The sequence below is a fragment of the Thalassophryne amazonica genome, chromosome 5 (genome assembly GCF_902500255.1).
Source record: "Thalassophryne amazonica chromosome 5, fThaAma1.1, whole genome shotgun sequence".
NCBI lineage: Eukaryota > Metazoa > Chordata > Actinopteri > Batrachoidiformes > Batrachoididae > Thalassophryne > Thalassophryne amazonica.
The window spans coordinates 82,238,730-82,256,103 of NC_047107.1; the positions used below are offsets into that span (position 1 = coordinate 82,238,730).

The 17,374-nt window shown below is 37.5% G+C and overlaps 1 protein-coding gene across 1 annotated transcript in view; it reads left to right on the plus strand.

Annotated features, from left to right (window-relative positions):
* The window catches only part of LOC117510808 (solute carrier family 23 member 2-like), a 135,988-nt gene that overhangs the window by 86,244 nt on the left and 32,370 nt on the right, over positions 1-17,374 (plus strand).

Here is a 17,374-nt window from a genome sequence, read left to right on the forward strand (position 1 = left end):
AGGCAAGGCCATACAATAATTATGTAAAACCCCAACGGTCAAAACGACCCCCTGTGAGCAAGCACTTGGCTACAGTGGGAAGGAAAAACTCCCTTTTAAAAGGAAGAAACCTCCAGCAGAACCAGGCTCAGGGAGGGGCAGTCTTCTGCTGGGACTGGTTGGGGCTGAGGGAGAGAACCAGGAAAAAGACATGCTGTGGAGGGGAGCAGAGATCGATCACTAATGATTAAATGCAGAGTGGTGCATACAGAGCAAAAAGAGAAAGAAACAGTGCATCATGGGAACCCCCCAGCAGTCTACGTCTATAGCAGCATAACTAAGGGATGGTTTAGGGTCACCTGATCCAGCCCTAACTATAAGCTTTAGCAAAAAGGAAAGTTTTAAGCCTAATCTTAAAAGTAGAGAGGGTGTCTGTCTCCCTGATCTGAATTGGGAGCTGGTTCCACAGGAGAGGAGCCTGAAAGCTGAAGGCTCTGCCTCCCATTCTACTCTTACAAACCCTAGGAACTACAAGTAAGCCTGCAGTCTGAGAGCGAAGCGCTCTATTGGGGTGATATGGTACTACGAGGTCCCTAAGATAAGATGGGACCTGATTATTCAAAACCTTATAAGTAAGAAGAAGAATTTTAAATTCTATTCTAGAATTAACAGGAAGCCAATGAAGAGAGGCCAATATGGGTGAGATATGCTCTCTCCTTCTAGTCCCCGTCAGTACTCTAGCTGCAGCATTTTGAATTAACTGAAGGCTTTTTAGGGAACTTTTAGGACAACCTGATAATAATGAATTACAATAGTCCAGCCTAGAGGAAATAAATGCATGAATTAGTTTTTCAGCATCACTCTGAGACAAGACCGTTCTGATTTTAGAGATATTGCGTAAATGCAAAAAAGCAGTCCTACATATTTGTTTAATATGCGCTTTGAATGACATATCCTGATCAAAAATGACTCCAAGATTTCTCACAGTATTACTAGAGGTCAGGGTAATGCCATCCAGAGTAAGGATCTGGTTAGACACCATGTTTCTAAGATTTGTGGGGCCAAGTACAATAACTTCAGATTTATGAGTTTAAAAGCAGGAAATTAGGTCATTCATGTCTTTATGTCTGTAAGACAATCCTGCAGTTTAGCTAATTGGTGTGTGTCCTCTGGCTTCATGGATAGATAAAGCTGGGTATCATCTGCGTAACAATGAAAATTTAAGCAATACCGTCTAATAATACTGCCTAAGGGAAGCATGTATAAAGTGAATAAAATTGGTCCTAGCACAGAACCTTGTGGAACTCCATAATTAACTTTAGTCTGTGAAGAAGATTCCCCATTTACATGAACAAATTGTAATCTATTAGACAAATATGATTCAAACCACCGCAGCGCAGTGCCTTTAATACCTATGGCATGCTCTAATCTCTGTAATAAATTTTATGGTCAACAGTATCAAAAGCAGCACTGAGGTCTAACAGAACAAGCACAGAGATGAGTCCACTGTCCGAGGCCATAAGATCATTTGTAACCTTCACTAATGCTGTTTCTGTACTATGATGAATTCTAAAACCTGACTGAAACTCTTCAAATAGACCATTCCTCTGCAGATGATCAGTTAGCTGTTTTACAACTACCCTTTCAAGAATTTTTGAGAGAAAAGGAAGGTTGGAGATTGGCCTATAATTAGCTAAGATAGCTGGGTCAAGTGATGGCTTTTTAAGTAATGGTTTAATTACTGCCACCTTAAAAGCCTGTGGTACATAGCCAACTAACAAAGATAGATTGATCATATTTAAGATCGAAGCATTAAATAATGGTAGGGCTTCCTTGAGCAGCCTGGTAGGAATGGGGTCTAATAAACATGTTGATGGTTTGGATGAAGTAACTAATGAAAATAACTCAGACAGAACAGTCTAACCAAATACCGGCATCACTGAAAGCAGCCAAAGATAACGATACGTCTTTGGGATGGTTATGAGTAATTTTTTCTCTAATAGTTAAAATTTTGTTAGCAAAGAAAGTCAGTCCGTTTACCTTGTGGTGCATCCGGAAAGTATTCCAAGCACTTCACTTTTTTTCCACATTTTATGTTACAGCCTTTATTCTAAAATAGATTAAATTTTTTTTCTCAAAATTTTATACACAATACCCCATAATGACAATGTGAAAAACTTTTTGCAAATTTATTAAAAATAAAAAGAATGAAGAAATCACATGTACATAAGTATTCAGCCTTTGCCATGAAGCTTAAAATTGAGCTCAGGTGCATCCTGTTTTCCACTGATCATCCTTGAGAAGTTTCGACAGCTTAATTGGAGTCCACCTGGGGTAAATTCAGTTGGTTGGACATGATTTGGAAAGGCGCACACCTGTTAATATGTAGGGTCCCACAGTTGACGGTGCATGTCAGAGCACAAGCCAAGCATAAAGTCAAAGAAATTGTCTGTGGACCTCTGAGACAGGATAGTCTTGATGTACCAATCTGGGGAAGGGTACAGAAATATTGCTGCTGCTTTAACAATGAGCACAGTGGTCTCAATCATCCGTAAATAGAAGTAGTTCAGATCCACCAGGACTCTTCCTAGAGCTGGCGGCCCATCTAAACTGAGCAATCGGGGGGAAAAGGACTTAGTCAGGGATAGGGATGGGTATTGATAAGATTTTATCTATCGATTCCGCTTATCAATCCAATTCCCTTATCAGTACCTCTTGTGAATTTTCTGGGTACTAAAAGTAGGCTTTACAGGTTTTCTATGTCAACATTTTGTTGAGTCTTAAAGTAAATAAATATGAAATTGGTCATTGGCTCCTTAAACTCTGGACTTTAATAAAGTCTGTGTGGTGGATCCTTGATCTCTGGGCATAAATAGAAATAAGCAATCTGTAGTTTTTTCAAAAGCTTTTCCTTTCAGACATTTTGGCCGGAATGTCACTCCATACATCTGACCTGCACGTCAGCGCAGGACGCCTCATTTTGGGAGGAAAGAAAAAACATTTTGATCAATTGCAGTGCATTGTATTACGTTTGGAAAGAGGTGTCATTTGATTTTAAACGTCGATTTGATTTGAAGTTATTAATACCAACTGGACTATCTTTCTAACTTGACTCGGCAGAGAGCCACACAGCGTTTGGAGCTGTGCGAATGGAACTGACGACGATTCTTGTTTCTTTCTCGCAACAAGACAGGAGTCCCAGTTAGTGACTTTAATCTGCACAAAAATGACTTATGATTGACATATTTTAATGGCTTTGAGAGGGGTTAAAAATCGGCTTTGTCGCATCTGAAAAGAAGGCGCAGTGAAGCAAAGAACCAACAAAACAGTGGGTCAGCGCACTGCTTCATTGCTTCAAAGCGGAGCCATTAAGGAAGCGGTTGATTACAGACCTGGTGCAGGGTTTGAAATGATCATTTTCCCGACAAACACCCTCAAAAACAACAGCCACTCTGAAGGACCGATAAGGGAATCGTTAAGCAAAAAGGCTATTGATGTCGGTGGATTGAATCATTCCTTAACGGTTCTCGAAAAGAACCGGTTCCCGATACCCAACCCTGTCTGGTAGATTGGCTACACGGAAGCCACTCCTTAGTAAAAGGCACATGGCGGCCCACATGGAGTTTGCCAAAAGGCACCTGAAGGACTCTCGGACCATGAGAAACAACATTCTCTGGTCTGATGAGACAAAGATTGAACTCTGATGTGAATGGTAGTCATCATGTTTAGAGAAAACCAGCTACCATCCCTATAGTGAAGCGTGGTGGCAGCATCATGCTGTGGGGATGTTTTTCAGCAGCAGGAACTGGGAAACTAGTCAGGATTGAGGGAAAGATGAACACAGCAATGTACAGAGACATCCTGGATGAAAACCTGCTCCAGAATTCTCTGGACTGGGGCGACAGTTCATCATTCAGTAGGACAATGACTAGGGATGTGAATCGTACAACAACTCACGATTTGATTCCGATTCTTGGGGTGACGATTTGATTCAGAATCGATTTTCGATTCAAAGAGCTCTGAGAAATAGTTATATTACTTAAACAAGGTTAATCAAGTGATTCTAGATGTAAATTTACTTATCTGCTTTGCTCATTCAGAGTTGGCTGGCAGTTTAGTGAAGCGCTGGTCAGTAGTCGGCAGAGACCGCTGCTCCGCTTGTTTTAGCTCTGGGTGATGGAGTAGCATGTGGAGTTGCGGATTTGAAGTGTTTCCGAAGTACTTGACTTTCATTTAGCAGATTTTGCACACTGCATAAGTCATGTCAAGCTCCTTGTCACGCAGCAAATGGTGCTGGCTGAATTAGCTCTTCATCCGCCATGCTAAGCTGCAGCTCACAAATGTTTGAAGCACGCTGGATCCTCCCCTCGCGGGGATGCTGCAGTACAGAAGCCGTTGCCTGACAAATAGTACGCGCAGCAAGTAAGCAAGAAAATATTTAAAAAAAAATACTTTTTAAAAATCGATTCTTGGACATTTTGGATCGATTCAGAATCGTAATAAATAAGAATTCGATTCCCCGATCAGATATTTTATTGCAGAATGTGACTGTGTAAAATCTCCTGTGATATTTTCTCCACATGCCTGATACTTTGAAGTGTGTGTGCGCGTGTGCAGTATTGATGTCCTCTCTGAGCACTTTTGATCTAATTATGCTTGTTGATCCGTAGTTCACACCTGTGGAGCACAGTGAGAGAAATGTTGCAGTTGCAAACACTTGACAAGCCATATACCATGTAATCAAATTTCATGTGCTCATCGTGGTCACCTAATTAAATTGGAAGGACTAATCGATCCCATCATTCACCAGGAAAATGCCATCCAACAAGAGGCATTAACTGTTGCTATGGATATTGTCGCTTAGGTCTGTATCTCAACAAAACTGGTTGTGTTGTTATGGCAGGGTTATTCATAAAAGCAACTCCCTAATTTGTCCATTGTGTCACAGCTGATTTAGTATCTCATCTTTGTTCCCTTTGTGCAACAAAAAGGTATTCTGTGTTCTTATTCATATCCATTTCATGGGTGTGACTAAGCAGCAGGCAGCTCCAAGAGATTTTAAAACTGTTTAGTCATTCAGTGACTAAAAAGCCTTTGAACACTCCAGACTACTGGTTCCCAACCTTGGTCCTCAGGAATCCCAAACCTGCACATTTTTTCATCTGTTTGCTCCGCCAAAAGTTGAACAGCTCATTCAGGTGTGTTCAGCCAATCAAGAACTAAGAACTAACAAACACCCGAATGAACCAATCAGGTGTGCGTAGAGCAAGCAAAATGGAACACATCCCAGAGGACCAGTATTATAAAACACTGCTCGATTAAAATAAATCCTAGACTAATTTTGAATTTACAGTATTTATGTTTACCTTTTTTTTTTTTTTTTTTTTTTTTTTTTTTTTTTTTTCCCTCTATAGTCTGTTTTCTTGAATTGCATCTTTGTAGATGGTTTGCTTGGCCAACGTGCTCATGTAACAAGGGAAAAATGGCTTATATTAATTGTGAAATCATTACTCCACAACACCAGTTAGCCATACAGTTTTGTTTAGCATTAACTTAATTGGTTGCATTAACTTCTGTCGTGCTCCTCCTTATTAATGGTAATTTTCTGTAGTGCTCCGTTTATAGTGGTGGTGATGCATCCTCTAAAGCCCCCTTCATACTTGCATATACATAGAACTGCTTGTTGTGGCGTATCGTCTACGCTGAGTTGAGCAGCTCTGCGTCGAGTTTTTTTTTTTTTTTTTTTTCTCCCTACGCAGCAGTATGTTGAGGGCTACGTGCATAGGACGGAAGAAATTAAACATGTTTAATTTTGTTCCGCGTAGAGCGCTGGACGCAGTTTTAAGCAGGTCTGCGCAGCACAGTGTTACTGCATGCGTGTCTGTGCAACACGGTGCTCCTGTACACAACCAAAAACTGAGTGCGTGCAAGGTACACACGACTGTACACATTAAAAAGCGAACACACGCAGCTGCAAGCAGATCTACGAACACAGAAAGGGCTGAGTATGCGCATTTCGGGCGTATTTAAATGAAACACAACGCCGCAATACGCAGCTCTACAAATACGCTAGTGTGAAAGGGGCTTAACCGACATGTAGTATACCTCCTAAGTGCCATTGTGTATTCGCATATATTGGCCAAACAAAACATCAATTTAGATCACGGATAGCTTTAAGATTTAACTTATGCCATGGCGAGGCATTAGGAACAGGCCAGTCAGGGCTCTCTGGCATCTTTAAAATTCTGGGGTATTGAGAAAATCACAGTTCCACCCAGAGGTGGTTGACATCATTTAAAAAAACCTTTATGTAGAGAAGCATTCTGGATTTATACTTTGGGCACTTTGGAACCGTTTGGTTTGAATGAAGAACTGAAATTCACTTTTCTTTAATATTAACATTTTTTTTCTGGGTTTTTGTCGTGTTTTGTTTTTTTGGGACAGTGTGTCTCTAATTATGAACTGATTACAAAGGATGAGTGCTTTGATGGACAGATGGTCACGCCCCCCCCCCCCCCCCCTCGAAACTTTAGTCCCTTTTGTTTGTTTTCAGCACCTATTTCTGTGTTGCACCAGCTGCTTTTCTCTTTTATAAGTCAGTCCTACCTGGTTGCACACCGGATTTTTGTGCTGCACAGAAGCGCGGAGAACTCCTCCTTTTTTGTTCATTAAATATCTTTCTTTGTGGTGTATTCAGTTGAATATAGGTTGAAGAGGATTTGCAAATCATTGTATTTTGTTATTTACATTTCACGCAACGTCCCAATTTAATTGGAATTGGGGTTGTACTTGCACTTCATAAATGTTTTACTAATACTTTATAGCCTGCAATTAATATAAAGTACCAAATATAAAGAAATAGAAATATATTTCTCATTTTGCTCATATCAAATCAGCCACAAAACAGCACAGAACACCAGTCGGTCAAATTTACTGTTCTGTGAGGCCACAGCGCTATGTAAAGGCAGCTCAGTGCACAGCTGAAAACAGTGTCTCTGTCTGCCTCAGTGGGGGGGAAAAAAACTCCAAATGGTTTCATTAAATAATCCAGAGCTCCTCCTGTCTGTAGCTGCTGATGACGTTCAAAATTTACAGTTTATTTTAACAGTTTAAAGGCTGTGTTTCCAAAAAGCTCCAAGTTTGCTAGGAGGAGAAAAAAAACCACAAAGATGGTGTGAGGGGAGGAGGACAATTAACTTTTCACATGAAAAGTTAATAGTTTTCATTGGAACAGTTTACAAATGAACTGTTTACAAACCTTGGTGAAACTGGAAAGTTCAAAAACTGATTCAGAATGTTTTTCATTTTTAAAAGAGCTGGTTTGACAATCAAATCATTCCCAGACTCAGCTTTTGTTCAAAACAAGACAATTATGGGTTATTTGTTTGGGGGGGAAAAAAAAGAAAAGAAAAAAGTAATGCAATCCCACTCAAATAAACAAAACTGCCTGCTTCACTGGATTAAAGGCACAGTGTGTCATTTTGAAGGAGTGCAAATGCTGTCCAGCAAATATTGTTTTTAAACCTTTCAACATTATTTATGACCTTTTCAGTGTTGTTTATTTTATTAACTTAGACTTTGACAAAAACATAAACTTTGATATTACAAATATATAATGTCTAGCATAAATGCAATTTTGTTTTTAAATGGGGCTTGCCAATAACGTTTTAGAGGTATATAATCCTATAGTTTTGGGGAGTTCTGCCAGCCGCGGCCCCCACCGAGGCATTGCCCCTGGACCCCACCAAAGTCCCTTAAGCAGACCCCTAACCATGAGCCCGCAATCACATAATTTACCCTGCACTAAAATGGTCCTAGCTAGAACCCTGCAAGCCAGGATAAATGAATATGGTAGGAGGCGGCAAGACGCTCACGCATAAATTTTGTTCTCTTGTGTTCATTTAAAGGAAGTCTGTCAAGACTGTATTGGAGATGAACAAGTGTCTGCCAGAGTGATGAGTGTGAAGTTGGAAATTGGAGGAGTAATGATGAATGTCATCAGTGCATATACCCCATGGGTAGGTTACAAGATGAAGTAGAAAGAAGATTTTTAGAGTGAATTATATGAGGGTGTGGAGTAGGGTTGGGTATCGAGAACCAGTTCTTTTGAGTATCGTTAAGAAATGATTCGATCCACCAATATCAATAGCCTTTTTGCTTAACGATTCCCTTATCAGTCCTTCAGAGCAGCCGTTGTTTTTGAGTGTTTGTCGGGAAAATTATCATTCCTCTACGTTGATTACAGACCCTGCAGAGGCTCTGTAATCATTCGTTTCTGCAGCGCGATGCCACTTTGAAGCGTGAACCAATGAAACAATGCTTCAATCCACTGGTTCATGGTTCTTTGATTCATTGCTCTTCAGAAACGGCAAGTCCGCTTCTTAACCCCTCTCAAAGCCTTTAAAATATCATGAGTCACTTTTATGTGGATTAAAGTCGCTAACTAGGACTGACGTTTTGTTGCAGTCAAGAACAAGAATCGTCCTCTGTTCCATTGGCACAGCTGCACAGCTCTCTGCTGAGACAGAATCCGGTCGGAATTAATAACTTCAAAACAAATTGCTGCTTTGAATAAAATGACACCGCTTACAAACGTTGTAATACAGACAAGAAACTACAATCGACTAAAACTTTTTTTTTTCCTCCCAAAATGAGACGTGCTGCATTCTTTAGACATTACATCCTGATGTTCAGCACAGCCAGCTGCAAGAGCACAGCTCAGATGTATGGAAAGACATTCATGCCAATAATGTCTGAAAGGAAATGCTTTTGACAATAACTACAGATTTTGTTTATTTCTGTTTATGTCCAGAGATCAAGGATCCACCATGTAGAGTTTATGTCCAAAGTTTAAGGATCCAGTGACCAATTTCATATTTATTTACTTTAAGACTCAATAAAATGTTGTTCAGTTTCAATTTAATGGGCTTATAAAGCACCAAATCACAACAAAAGCCATCTCAAGGTGCCTCACATAGAACAGTTCAACATTCATTCATTTCATTTATTTATTTATTTCATTCATTTAAAAGAAAAAAAAAAAAACAGAAAAGCAGAAATAAAGCATCTCCATTACCAGAATGAAAAGGAGCAGAGAGAAGAACAAGTCTTATATTTTCTGCCCCTTTTTACAATACAATCTTTCAATATCCAGCGTCATTTTTCAACATTATTTAACAGATTGTATTTCTTTAACTTGTCACATACCACTGACTTATTTCATAATTATGACCATTATTAGATTACATCTCTGACAGGTTACATTTTTAAACTTAAAACATTTTATACATTATTAACAAATTACTTTTTTTTTTTTTTACTTCCTTACAGCCCACTAACTTATTTTATAGTTTCATACTTACTTAATACATCTAGTTTAATACGTTTTTTAAATAATTTAAGCGACCTTAATTCTTTAATTTCTTTGTTGAGATTGTTCCATAATTTTACACCATTTACTGCAATACTCCGTTCTTTTACTCTGGTTCTGTATCTTGGTTTTCTAAAGACTTCTATTCCTTTCAGTTTATAACTACTACTCTTTTCTCAAACATATTTTGAATGTTTGTTGGTAAAGCATTTTTATTAGCTTGGTACATTGTTTGTAATATTTTCAAATCGACCAAATCACGAAATTTAAGTACCCTGTACTTAATGAACAATGGATTAGATGGATCTCTAAACCACTGTTGCTAATCAACCCTTAAAGCCCTTTTCTGCAGAATAAACAAAGGTTGTATATAAGTTGTATATGTTGATCCCCAGATTTCTACACAATAAGTTAAATATGGGAAAATCAATGAATTGTACAATGTTAATAAACCATAACTATTTAATGAATATTTTACTTTATGCAAAACAGCAGTGGCTTTCGCTATTTTTCCTTTTATGTAATTTGTGTGTTTCCATGTAAGATCTTCATCAATTATGACTCCTAAAAATTTCATTTCTTTTACCCTTTGTATATCCATTCCATCTATTTGTAATGACACGTTATTTTTTTTTTGCTCTGTCATTAAACAATATGAAATTTGTCTTATTAATATTTAGTGACAGTCTGTTTATATCAAACCAATGCTTAACCTTTTCCAATTCTGTTTTTATCACTTGTGCTACTTCCTGTATATCTGATCCAGAGTAAAACAGCATTGTATCATCAGCAAATAAAATGCTACCAAGCACATTAGATACATTCACAAAATCATTGATATACAAAATAAACAGTTTGGGTCCAACTACTGATCCTTGTGGTACTCCATAAGCAATATTACACAATTCTGATTTGATATTATTTATCTGAACAAACTGTTTCTGTTTTCTAAGTAGCTTTTTACCCACTGATGTGCAATACCTCTTATTCCATATTGTTGTAACTTGTGAAGCAATCTTGAGTGGTCAATAACATCAAAAGCTTTTTTCAAGTCAATAAAAATACTTACAAAATAATCCTTTTCTATTGTTGTTGATATTTTCTCTATTAATTCCATAATTGCCATAGCTGTAGAATGTTTTGTTCTGAATCCATACTGAGCATTATTTAAAATATGATGTTTCTCAGTGAATTTATCCAACCTTGTCACAAAAACTTTTCCATAATTTTAGAAAACTGTGGAAGCAATGATACTGGCCTGTAATTAGAGAATTTATGTTTGTCTCCATTTTTATATAATGGGACTACCTTGGCAATTTTCATTTCATCTGGAAAAATCCCTGTTGACAGAGACAGATTGCAAATATAAGTAAATGGTTCAATAACAGTTTCTATTATACTTTTTACAGTCATCATGTCTAAATCTTCATGGTCAGTTGATCTTTTGCTTACACAGTTTTTTACAATATTTCTTGTTTCATCTTTTTCCACATTGTCCAGGAAAATACTATTGACCGTATTTACAAGTGAGGTAATGTATCTTCTACTATTGGTTTATTTCCCACCAGACTTGATCCTACATTTGAAAAATAATCATTAAACCCATTTGCCACTTCTTTTGTCATATATCTCTTTATTTTCTTTGACAAAGTAATTTGGAAAAGTTGCTTTCGCTCCATCACTTTCAATCACACTTTTTATAATTCCCCATGTTGCCCTCATATTATCTTTACTCTTATTTAATTGTTCACTATAATAATCTTTTTTTGTTTCCTAATTATTGTCAATAGTTTATTTTTATATTTTTTGTATCTGTGTTCTGTTTCCTTTGTTTGCATTTTTAAAAAGCACCTGTATAAATAGTTTTTCTTTGCACGAGCATTTTTTATTCCCTTTGTCAGCCATGGTTATTTACTCTTTTCTTACTAATTTCTATTAATTTACAGTTTTATTATATGATTTCATCAATATTTTCATAAATGAGTTATATGCTACATTAACATCACTGACATAAACTTCTTCCCAATTTTGATTTTAAGATCATATTTTAATGCCTCTAAGGCTTTTACTGGACTTGTCTCTTTAAAGTTTATAACAGTTTTTTTCTTGTACCTATTTTTATATTTAAATATTGAAAAGACTGGTAAATGATCACTAACATCTGTCATCAAGATCCCATTCCTGATAATTTAATCTGTTCTATTTGTAAATATATTGTCGATTACCGTTGCACTTTGCGATGTGATTCTGGTTGGTTTTATCAAGTGGAATAACCCCAAACTATACATTGAATTCACAAAATCACTTATTCTTTGGCAACTGGAGCTCTCTATGTTAATGTTAAAGTCTCCACATATAAAAAGTGTTTTGTTTTTAATTTGATGGAATAACTCTATTATTCTATCTGTAAATTTCACAACACAAGTGTCTGGTGCTCTGTATACACAACTGATTAAAATATTTTTAGATGTTTCATGTACAAGTTCCACTGTTACAATTTCTATGATGTCATCCACAGTTGTCATTTCTTCTACAATTGTACATATCAGATCTGCCTTTATGTACAGAGCAACACCACCGCCCCTTTTATCTCTTCTGTTCACAAAATATAACTCATATCCCTCTGTTTGAACATCAGCCATGAGATCATCATTAAGCCAAGATTCAGTGATTGCAACAATACTAAATCTATTTTTAAACTGATTTAAATAATCTTTTATTTGCGACATTTTACAATACAAGCTTCGACTGTTTATATGTAAGAGTGACAGGGTATCTTCTGCAATTTTTTCACTATTTAGCTGTTCTACCGTATAATACTCACAACCAATCGTTTTTAAGTCAAATATACTTTCATCAATATTAGTGTCTATGTCATATATTTTATCATCTATTTCCATGTTTGATCAGATTTTTCTTGTTGGTCCAATTACCAACAGACGTCATATTTGATTGTCTATTCAGGTCTGTATTTCGTAAGGTCCTCCATGTTTTTAATTTGTATACCGTTTGTTCCTTCTTTTACTCTAATCCACACCCTACAATTCCAGACCCATGTAGCAACAATGTGCTTCTGTTTTTTTAATAGTCTTGCTTCCCTAGCAATATCTGCATTTTTTTTTTTTTGTTAAATGCTCATTTATATAGACACTTGTTCCTTTCAAATTCTTTGCCTGTCTTAATACTTCATTTTTATATTTTCTGCTTGTAATAGGCAGCATTCATTCATCTTCTACCGCTTCATCCAATTAAGGGTCGCGGGGGGGCTGGAGCCTATAAAATTAAAATAAATAGATAAATAAAAAATTCACATACATAATTAAAACGGAAGTAAAAGAATAAAACTGATAAAAATAAAAACTATTTATAAGAAGAGAATAAAAATAGGCTTTAAGTCTTGACTTAAAATTGTCCGCGGACTCTGACTGCCTCATGGTCACAGGAAGACCATTCCACAGAGCAGGTGCACGATAAGAAAAAGCTCTTTGACCCTTTGACATAGAAAACCTGTATAGCCTACTTTTAGTACACAAAAAATTCACAAGAGGTATCAATAAGGGAATCGATAAGGAATCGGATCGATAAGCAGAATCGATAATGGTATCAATCGATTAAAATCTTATCGATACCCATCCCTAGTGTAGAGAGCGTACCCACACGCGAAACAGTGGTGATTGGAGCTGCCATCAGTGGGCATGTTGGTGAATGGAACAGAAGTGATGAAGTAATGGGTAGATGTGGTATCGAGAGGAGTTTTAGTTTTGCAAAAAAGGATATAAATGATGTTTGTGAATACTTAAAGAAAAATTAGGAGCACAGGGTGACATAGGAGTGTAGGACGGTGCACACAGGTGGACTACATTCTTTGGAGGAGATGCAACCTAAAAGAAATTTTAGACTCAGGTGGTCGCAGGGAAGAGTGTAGCTAGACCAGTATTGTAGTCCAATACATTTCCCCTGAGGCCAAAGGCAAGTCACATCACTTCAAGGCCGAGGCCACAGCAGCCGAGGCTGAGTATTGTACAAAGGCAAAAAAAATAATTCCCCCCAACTAATGAAGTACCATTGAATGTTTGACAACTGCATAACCATACAAAAAGACTGACAGAAGCTAGTTTAGTTGGTTCAGTGCAGCTGAAAAAAAGTGAGGTAACTCAAAGGATTCAGACAGTTTTCAAAGAAAATTAATTTAGATAGATGCCTCTGACCTTCTTTGTGCATCTGTCTCAAGTACCTTATGCTTACAACAACATAAAACAAGTGGGTACAAGTAAAATCAAACAAGTCTGTAAATGTTGAAAGAAATTATTCTGTTTCTAAACCAAAGACAATCACATTAATAAAACTGGTGCCTTTATGCCTATTGGGTCTTATACCAGGATCATTTAAAGACTATAAAGATACTGTACAGCTTCTTTTTATGATAGGGCGGGAAGCCATTAATGACCAAATAGGTTGGAGATGAACCTCCATCATTACAGTTGTGGGGAGCATTAATATTGGACATTGTTCCCTTGGAAAAACTGTGATTCTGTGCTGACGGCCACTCTGCAATATTTGTGGAACGATTCGGCAAGGTATTGCAATATGTAAGAACTTGGGGTTGAAATGTCTGAAAAGTTATGATGCTCAACTGGGAGATAAATATTGTTTATGCTTGTCCCCCCCCCCCCTTTTTTATTGCATATTTATGTTTGGATAAAGGTGTGTGTTTGACTGTACTGGACTGTTAATGTAAAAAAAAAAAAAAAAAAGTTCAATAAAAAGTAGGTGCCTCTGATTTTCCCCAAACACCTATCTCTATTGAGTAATTATCACCTCATGCCTGCAAAACTGAAATACACATATACATACACAAAGAAAGGCCATTCATAATACCATAATCCAGAAGATAAACAGACAGTAGATTTCAATGATTGAAGTTCAGTGAACATGTATTATGTTATCCGTACAAAACTAGCCTCTCAAATTCAAAGTCAATCCCTAATTAGCCATTTTCTGCTTATTTTGCTTACATTCACAAGGCAAACTAAATGCACGGATATCATTCAACTTAAATAATACATTGTAGTCTCTCAATGGCACTTTGTACAAATTGACATAACTCTTTTCTACATTTAAGAGATTCCACTTTGTATTTGTTCATTTAGAACTTGATGCACTGAGTCAAACAAAGTTGACACAGTATGCTCCTCTCGTGAGTTATGATGATGATCTCCTTATGGAACGTTCCACATGCACAAACTTGCGGGGGTGTGCACATGGCAGAGTTCATTACATTAGTAACACTGAGCTAGACAGCATCAGATGATGGTTTGTAGGATGATTTTAGAGGTGAAGATGAGAGAAGGAGAGCTCAAAGGATCAGATGGTGGAAGCTGAAGGAGGAAGACTGTTGTGTGAAATTCAGGGAGGAGGTGACAGAGGCACAAAATAAAGGTGAAACAGTTTTTGGTAAACTGGAAAAGTACTGCAGATGTGGTGAGGGAGACGGCTAAGAAGGTGCTGGGTGTGACATCTGGACAGTAGAAGGAAGATGAGACTTGGTGGAACAAAGATGTTCAGGAAAGTAAAAGGAGAAAGAGGTTGCTGAAAAAGAATTGGGATAATCAGAGACATGAAGAAACTAAGACAGGAATACAAGGAGATATGGTGTAAGATACAAGCTGAAGTGGCAAGGGCTATGGAAAAGGCATTTAGCGAGCTGTACATGAAGTGAAACGCTAATAAAGGAGAAGATAACTTGTATTGCTTGGTCAGACAAAGGGACCGAGATGGAAATGTTTTGAGGAGCTAATGAATGAAGAAAATGAAAGGGTGAGAGAGAAGACTGCATGAGTAAAGAAAGTGCAAGGGATTAGTGAGGATGAAGTGACGACAGCTATGAAGAGTGGAAAGGCAGTTGGTCCAGATGACACTCCAGTGGAGGCTTGGAAATGTTTAGGAGAGATGGCAGTGGAGTTTCTAACCAGATTGTTTAATAAAATCTTGGAAAATGAGAAGAAGCTTGAGTGGCATTGTTTGTGGATTTAGAGAAAGCTTATAACAGGGTGCCAAGAGAAGTGTTGTGGTATTGTATGAGGACATCTGGAGTAGCAGAGAAGTATGTGAGCTTGGTGCAAGATATGCACTGAATGGACTATGTTTGCAGATGGGCATTTCCATGCTGAATGGGAAAATTAGGCACAAGTTTTTTTTTTTCATAGTGTTTGCCTTTCATTTTCAGTATTTTTAATATGTAAAATAAGTTCTTTCAGGACACAAAATGCTTTTTGGTTGTTAGGTGTTTTCTTTATGTAAACTTCAAGAATTGAATAACTGCATTTGTTTTGATTATTTTTTTTATAATTTTAGATAGAATTTTTTTTTCTCCTCTGAAGGATTATTTTTAAAGAAATCTCCAAAGTTTCATTGTTATGTCTATTTAAGTAGGTCTTCTTCTAAATATTTTCAGTGGTGAAGTTTTGTTCTAGCATCTACTTTTTCTTTGACAGTCTTCCTCACTTGGTATTAAATGTTATGTAACGGGAGTCACAAAAGAGTACAATTTTTCTCACAAATACTATACTAGCAATAAACTGACAATGATATACTTGCATCTCTAGCTCTCAATGGTTATTGGGAAACCAGTAGCAGGCCTGGTGTTTCCTTTTAAGATAAATTATTGAGCACTGAATATGTGTAACGCGAGTCACAAAAATGGGATCAAGTAACGCGAGTCACAATGTTTAAACTTCATGATTTCTTTTTAAATTGTTTCAATTTCATCTCTTTGGTAGTTTCTAAGATTAAGTACAGATGGAAGCACTTTCTTTTACTCACAATTCATTTCACTTTCCTGTTTGTGCTGATGCCACACCTCATAAACAAAAGAAATTTTCATCCAACTTAATCTTGAAGAATCAGCTCAAGTAACTTGAACAGTTTGGAAAAATGACTGACGGAAAACTCAGCAAAGTAGTTGAGGAAGGTTCCTCTAATGACCTTGTAGAGCATATATGCAGCATGATACCCAAATTTATGCAGCACTGCTTCATTAAAAGGAGCCAGGCTGAATTGTACAAGAAAGAAAGGGATGCAGCTGTTGCTGGGCACCCTGAATCTGACAAAGGTCTCATGCAGGTAGATTTCTCCGAGAATTATACCTGCATCTCTCAAGATGAGATTCAGAGTGCCCACTGGCAGCAAGCACAGGTTAGTTTGTTCACTGCTGCATTGTGGTATGAGAGTGTAACTACATCCCCTCATTTTGTCCTCAGATAAACTGACCCATTCCAAAGATACAGTTGTAGCATACATTGACCGTATTCTGGACGAAGTTCCCAAAAATGTCAAAAAAAGTGTCCATTTGGTCTGATGGCCCTACGTCACAGTTCAAGAATAGGTTCATTCTTGCTGTTTTGGCACCACTGCAGGCAAAGCATGGCATTGAAATTACATGGAATTTCTTTGCCACATCACATGGAAAGGGCCCTGTCGATGGCATTGGTCAGGCAGTAAAAAGGGTGGTTTGGAATGCAGTGAAAAATAGAAAAGCAGTGGTCACAAATGCATCTACTTTCACTGAGCAGCCAAGGCAAGCAATGTCAAGGTCATTGAAATGAAACCCACTGACATTGAAGGGATCAGTAGTGAACTAGGGATAGAAGAGGTATTTAAAAATGCTCCCCCAGTACCTGGCATTGAAAATGTTCACTGCATGAAGTTGGTTGATGAAAAAGCCACTTTTTACACCCTCTCTTCTGAATCAATTGTTGAATTGCTGAATCTAGTGCTGAACCAGATTCAGAAAAAAAGGGAGGTAAATGTGGACTCTGGAAAGAATGCTTCCACCAGCCTCGGAGAAGCTGATTCTAGTGCCTTGGTGGGTGACTGGTTCGGTGTAGTATATGATGGGAAGATCTACCCAGGGGAGGTCCAAAGTATTGAAAAGGGTGAATACCAAGTTTCTGTAATGATACCAGCTGGCAAGTTTTGGAAATGGCCAGATAAACCAGATGAGATATTTTACACCAGCGACAAACT